General features: G+C 37.9%; 1 protein-coding gene across 1 annotated transcript in view; it reads right to left on the bottom strand.

The window, feature by feature from the left end:
• The window catches only part of LOC109352571 (GABA transporter 1-like), a 16,986-nt gene continuing 10,267 nt past the window's right edge, over positions 849–7,567 (bottom strand). Inside the window, exon 8 of the mRNA XM_019594663.1 lies at positions 849–859. The gene's annotated coding sequence lies outside the window, so the exon portion shown is untranslated. The remainder of the gene's footprint in view (positions 860–7,567) is intronic.

The following is a 7,567-nucleotide window of genomic DNA, read 5'->3' as shown; positions in this document are numbered from 1 at the left end:
TATTTTGAAATGTTTGTATTAAACAACATTGGTGATCCCACTGACCATGAAGACAAAATCAAGCAACAAGCCAAGTATGCATTAAACAACATTGGTGATCCCACTGGCCATGAAGACAAAATCAAGCAACAAGCCAAGTATGCACATGAGCATGGTCAGGCCAGCATCAGTGCCAAGGTGCATGAGCCTGACCGAGCATTAGTGCCAAGGCACACCAGCCTGACTGAGCCAAGTGCCAAGGCACACCAGCATGACCGAGACAGGAGCACCAGCACGAGCCTGACCGAGCCAAGTGCGAAGGCACACCAGCATGACCGAGACAGGAGCACCAGCACGAGCCTGACCGAGCCAAGTGCCAAGGCACACCAGCATGACTGAGACAGGAGCACCAACACGAGCCTGACCGAGCCAAGTGCCAAGGCACACCAGCATGACCGAGACAGGAGCACCAACACGAGCCTGACCGAGCCAAGTGCCAAGGCACACCAGCATGACCGAGACAGGAGCACCAGCACGAGCCTGAGCACCAGCACGAGTCTGACCGAGCCAAGTGCCAAGGCACCCAGCACGAGTCTGACCGAGCCAAGTGGCACCATGACCGAAACAGCAGCACCACTGGTGCAGGCAGAATCTGTTTCTTGTGTTCCAAGCAAACATGGAGGAAACATGATTGATTTCTTTTAATCACGTGGGTTTATTCTATTAGTTAGTTAGTTTATTAGTTAGTTAGTCTTGAGTCTTAGTCTATATAAGTCCTAGTTCTCTTTTTAGCAAATCATCTTTGTAAAATTCTCTTCAATCATTGTTCATCCATTCAATCAATAAAGAAGTTCTTATTGTTACTTCATTCTTCACTCATCTCTCAAGAATCCTTATAGGTTTCTTGAGTTTCATCATCAACTTCAATTTCTAATAATAAGAGAAGTTATAGAAGATGAGAACAACAGTGTATGTTTAGAAGGAGAACTATATCAGAGAATACATCAGGTATCCCATCAAGAAAGGACAAAGACTCTAAAGATAAAATTGGGTGTAAACACATGTTGTCAGACCTCAAACATATCAAGAATCAAGTGTTGGATGAAGTAGAAGATATATAAAGGACAAAAAAATGGAAATGGAAGGTTGAAGAAGATCAACCTAGAAGCTTCATTCACAGAATGAGCTCATTAAAATCAATCATCTGAGTCAAGTGATGCTATAAAAAAGTGACCTTGTATTTGAAAACTGATATGGATAAAACCTGCCAAAATAGGACAAAATTAGTGACCTTATATAACATTTGAACTGAGAATAGTTTTTTATGAACATTTATTAAGTTTGTAAACACATGATAAAAATAAGCCTTAGTTATAGCTTAACTTGGTTGGCTAAATAGCCTTTTTGATTAATTTGTATGACTGGATATGTAAAGACAGGTGCACAAAATACACAAACTTTTAGCAATAATTTTTGTATTCATGTGTTGCATATCAAACTTGAATTATAGTATGATTTGTCCTTGCTGGTACTGTTGACTCGATGCTCTCCTGTTAACTTGTTTTGTTTCTCCCAGCAAGTGGTTTATGAAAGTGTGCATGTCAAGAGGAACACTTTGGAAAGCTCTCCTTGAATGTTATGGTTTTGATGAGGACAACTTGTGCCTATAAGAGCTTGAAGATCATCCACAAATCAGCGTGCTTAAGTCTTTATTTGGTACTAGGCTTAGACTAGATTCTAGTTTAAGTTGAGTCAAGGCTTAGGGCACCTAATACATGTCTCATATGCATATATCTTTTAAATCATTCCATCCATGAGATATGTCATTCATAATATGTTCATGCATTACATAAATACATGTATATGTGCATTCCAGGCATAAACTAAGTGTTAAACATGTATCATCTAAGTGCATAACGTATTTTATGTTTTGTATTTAAAAATACACATTTTAATTGCTGTTAATCGATTAACCAATCCTTTAATCGATTAACCCAACTGCTATGTAAAGTGGTTGCTACTGGAACACATTTTTAAAATGCTGTTAATCGATTAAGGCATTACGTTAATCGATTAACCTAACTGTTTGTTAAGTTGTTGGAACTGAAAAACTGAAAAACAGAATCAGTTATCATTTTGAATCACGTTAATCGATTAAGATGGCATTTAATCGATTATCTGAGGTTCTGGACTGATTCTTTATAAACTGCATTTTCAGAATTAATCTCATAAGTTGCATGTTGCATTCATTAGAGAGTTAGAGCATTTTACGTGTTAATTGTTGCATCTATTTGTTAAGTGCATTTGTGAGTTTAGAAATGAGAGATTCTATGCTTTAGGATTGAGTGCATTTCATGTTATAATTTCTCATGTTTTCCCTCACATGTTCATGCATATTTTGATGCTTTTTCATGAAGTTTTATGATTCTGTAACTTCTGTTTTCATAACTAATACTTGTCATTTCACATGAGTTTGTATTAGATGTGCATTAGAGTAAAGCCTTCTTGTTATATTTGAGCTTTGAAATAGCTTTATTTTACTCTTGTAATTGTTGTATAATTGTTGTAAAGGGAATCTCGTGGTGTCTTATCACCGTTAGAGATTGAGTGTTTCTTCATTGCTTAGAGTGTAAGAAAAGGAAAGAACGAGAGATTCTTTGGCTGGGGCTACGCCGAAAGAAACGTTTTCTTTGTCGGTAGGAAGGGAGTCAAACCATTGAATGGTTTCTTTGTTTTCTTGTAATTTGCTAAGTGTTGTAATTGAATAATGTGTATGTAATTACATTGATTCGGTTATAGTGAAGGAAATCTCCCAAGTCAGCCGGGAGGCCTGGATGTAGTTTGCAGTGGACAGCAAACGAACCAGGATAAAAATTCGCGTTGCAGGATTTGTTTTCTCTCTCTCTCTCTCTTTACTGTTTTCAATCGATTAATTTGTATATTTGATTCAACTAATACATTCTGTTCATTTGTTGTACTGCAAGCTATTCTGATATACAAATTTGTAAGCTCTGTATTCGTTCTGTTATCGGTTATCTGTTCTGCATTTAATCGTTTCTGTAATTGCTTACTGGTTCTGTTTAATCGATTAATATTGCTGTGTTAATCGATTATCCTGTTTCTGTTAATCGATTAAAACTGTTTCTGTTTAAAACTGTTCTTTTTGTTAATCGATTAAGATTGTGCATATAATCGATTATCTTCCTTTCCTTAATCGATTAAGTAGGGTTGATTCAGCATTAAGTGTTGATTTGCGAAAAGCGGTAATTCTAACCGCGACACCTATTCAAACCCCCCCTTCTAGGTGTATTGTAACCACTGATACCTAACAAGTGGTATCAGAGCTAGTACGAAGTGCTAGCTCAACCGCGTATTCGTGATCCTAAAGGGAAAAGGAATGGGTTCTTCAAATCCATTTGGTGGTGATGGGTCATCCATTAATCGACCACCAATATTCAGTGGTGAAGGGTATGCCTACTGGAAAGTGCGCATGCAAATTTTTATTGAAGCCATAGACTCGGATATTTGGGAATCCGTAGTCAACGGCCCTTACGTTCCACAACATCTTGTGGACGATCAACCTAAAGATAAACCGAAAAGTTTATGGACCGATGATGAGCGCAAAAAGGTCCAGCATAACCTGCGCGCCAAAAACATCATCACATCGGCCCTATCATATGATGAATTCTTTAGGGTCTCGCAGTGCCATAATGCGAAAGAAATGTGGGACACTTTACAAGTGACTCACGAAGGCACTAGCGAAGTCAAGCGCGCAAGACTGAACGCGCTGACCCACGAATATGAGTTGTTTCGCATGTTACCAAGCGAATCAATATGTGATATGCAAAAGCGATTCACTCATATTGTCAACCATTTAGTTGCTCTCGATAAATCATTTGCTAGAGGTGAACTAACTAATAAAGTTTTGCGTTGTCTTGACAGGAGATGGCAACCAAAGGTGACTGCAATTGTTGAGTCTAAAGATTTAGATTCTATGCCTTTAGCTACTTTATTTGGAAAACTTCAAGAGCATGAAATGGAGTTGGGTCGCTTGACCATGAATGAAGAATCAGACCGGAAGAAGAAGAGCATCACTTTGAAGGCCACGACCTCCAAAGACAAAGAAGAGAAAATTGATGATGAATCTGATTCCGATCTAGATGATGAAACTATGGGTCTCCTAGTCCGAAAATTTAGCAAATTCATTAAAAGAAAAGGAGGACTCAAAAAGTTTCAAAAGAAGGAAGCGAAAGAGTCAACCAGTAAAGGCAAGAATAACAAGGATCGCTTCACTTGCCATGAGTGTGGAAAGGTAGGGCACATGAGGTTTCAGTGTCCAACCTACCTAAAGAAGGTTGATTCAGAGAAGAGCACTCCCAGGGACTTCAAATCCAAGAAAGCTTACATCGTTTGGGATGTACCTGAGGAGGAATCGACATCGAGCACCTATAGTGAGGAGGAGTCAGCAAAGCTGTGTCTGATGGCCAGATCTGACATCAATACAAATTCAGACTCATGCAAGGGCAATGATGAGGTATATTCTGACACCTCATCCACTTCGAATGATTCACCTCCTTATGATGTATTGTATGATGCTTATGTCGAGTTGCATGATGAATTAAAGAAATTGGCTAGAATTAACATTGATAGGAAAAGAATAATCCTGATAAACGAACAAAAAATAAGCCAATTACAAAAAGAATTAGATGAATTAAAACTGGAAAATGAAACTTTAGATCTCATCTATTCTTGTAGTTCATGTAACTGCTCTGCTAGTAACTTATGTCAAAAACCTGTCTGTGAGACTTGCGAGACTTTGCAAGAGGACAATTTTAAACTAAATGAAAAACTCACACGTCTCACAAACAGTAAACTGCAATTAGATAACCTGCTTAATCAAACTAGAAATGTTGGTGATCGAACTGGTCTAGGTTATACTCGCACTGCTAAAAAGAAGCGACCATATAGAAAACCGGTAGCTCAAGCTAAAAACAAATATCATAAGCATTCTCCTACTTGTTTTTATTGTAACACATATGGTCATACTTATCATTCATGCTATATCAAAAAGTATGGTATACCTAGCGGAGTTTATGTATGGAAAAAGAAGGGAGATAATTCCCTAATCACTAACAGAAAAGGACCCAACACCAATTGGGTACCTGAGAAAAGTAAGTAATCTATTTTGCAGGTATGTCTCCGAACACATGGACAAAAATGGTACTTAGATAGTGGGTGTTCGAGGCATATGACAGGTGATAGATCAAATTTCCTGGATCTCTCACTTAAAGGAAAAGGATACGTCACTTATGGAGACAACAACAAGGGAAAGATACTCGGCACAGGAACAGTTGGTAACTCATCCCAAACTCTGATTGATAATGTCCTTTATGTTGAAGGACTAGAACATAACTTGTTGAGTATAAGCCAACTCTGCGATAAAGGTAATCGTGTATCCTTCGATTCTGATTGTTGTGTCATTCGTGATATTTTATCTAATAACGTTAAATTTGTTGGTCACCGTATAAATAATATTTACATGGTTAATTTGGACGATGTCACTACATTATTTTCAAAATGCCTTATTTCTAAAGAAGATGACATCTGGCTATGGCATAGACGTGTTGCACATATCCATATAAAGCATCTAGATAAATTATCATCAAACGAACTAGTTGAGGGGCTACCAAAATTGAATTTTAAAACTAAAGAAATTTGTGACACTTGTCAAAAGTGTAAACAAACCAAAAACTCTTTTAAAAATAAAAATGTGATATCCACCTCAAGACCTTTGGAGCTACTCCATATGGACTTGTTTGGACCATCACAAATCATGAGTTTTGGTGGTAGTTACTACGCTCTAGTTATTGTTGATGATTTCTCTAGATTTACATGGACATTGTTTTTATCATCAAAAAGCGACGCGTTCAAAAATTTTAAAAATCTTGCCAAGCAAATCCAAAACCAACTTAACCTAAAAATAATATATATACGAAGTGATCACGGGGGAGAATTTGAGAACTTTCAGTTCGACAAATTCTGTGATAAGCATGGCATTTTGCATCAGTTCTCTGCTCCTCGCACTCCACAACAAAATGGAGTTGTAGAGAGGAAAAATCGTGTTTTAGAAGAATTAGCGAGAACCATGCTTAACGAAAGTAATACCCCCAAGTACTTCTGGGCTGATGCAGTTCATACTGCATGCTATGTTATAAATCGAGTACTCTTAAGGCCAAACTTGAACAAAACTCCTTATGAACTTTTAAAAGGCCGCAAACCAAATATATCCCATCTTCACGCTTTCGGTTGCAAATGTTTTATATTAAATAATGGAAAGCGGGCCTTAGGGAAATTCGACTCTAAAGCCGATGAGGGAATATTTTTGGGATACTCGATTCATAGCAAAGCGTTCAGAGTCTTTAACAAATATTTAATGCAAGTTGAAGAGTCTATCCATGTACAGTTTGACGAATCTTCTCCAAAAGAGAAGAGAAAGGTCGTTTCTGATGATGTTGCAGGTGCTTTGGAAGAAGCATACTCCAAGGACATGGATAATGAAAAAGGAGCCAATGATGAAGGTCAAATCGAACCTCAAGAGCACTCAGACATGCCTACCGTGTGGAAAACAAAGAAAGCTCACCCAATTGATAAAGTTATAGGTGACATATCTACGGGAGTGGTAACCCGTAGTTCCTTACGAAATTTCTGTAATTTTGTAGCTTTTGTATCGCAAATTGAGCCTAAGACCGTTGATGAGGCCATTGAGGATGTACACTGGGGTATAGCTATGCAAGAAGAGCTAAACCAGTTTGAGCGCAATCATGTGTGGGACTTGGTCCCCAAACCTAATGATCATCCCGTAATTGGTACTTGATGGGTGTTCAGAAATAAACTTGATGAATCTGGCTTAATAATTCGAAATAAAGCACGCTTGGTGGCCAAAGGCTACAACCAGGAGGAGGGTATCGATTATGACGAAACCTACGCTCCTGTAGCTAGATTAGAGGCCATCAAGATGCTTCTTTCCTTTGTATCTCTAATGAATTTCAAACTGTTTCAAATGGATGTAAAAAGCGCCTTCCTGAATGGTTACAATCAAGAAGAAGTTTATGTTGACCAACCGCTTGGTTTTGAAAATTTTAAATATCCGAACCATGTTTACAAACTTAAAAAGACACTATATGGTATCAAACAAGCTCCCAGAGCTTAGTATGATAGACTTAGTACCTTTCTTTTAGAAAAAGGATTCGAGAGAGGCTTCGTTGACACAACGCTTTTTATTAGAAAATCAGAAAATCATGTTTTGCTTGTACAAATCTATGTAGATGACATAATATTTGGATCTACTAATGATGTTTTGTGTAAAGAATTTTCTGAGATGATGCAGGGGGAGTTCGAAATGTCTATGATGGGAGAACTCACATTCTTTCTAGGATTGCAGATAAAGCAGCTAGAAAGTGGGATATTCATCCATCAGGCGAAATACTGCAAAGAGCTACTCAAGAAATTTGAAATGGACAAATGTAAGGAAGCTTCCACACCTATGGCATCTGCTTGCTACTTAGACAAAGATGAGAAAGGAAAAGCA

This window comes from Lupinus angustifolius, chromosome LG07 (genome assembly GCF_001865875.1).
Source record: "Lupinus angustifolius cultivar Tanjil chromosome LG07, LupAngTanjil_v1.0, whole genome shotgun sequence".
Taxonomy (NCBI): Eukaryota; Viridiplantae; Streptophyta; class Magnoliopsida; order Fabales; family Fabaceae; genus Lupinus; species Lupinus angustifolius.
The sequence above is the reverse complement of the archived record's forward strand: the minus strand, read 5'-3'. Positions and strand labels throughout refer to the sequence as shown.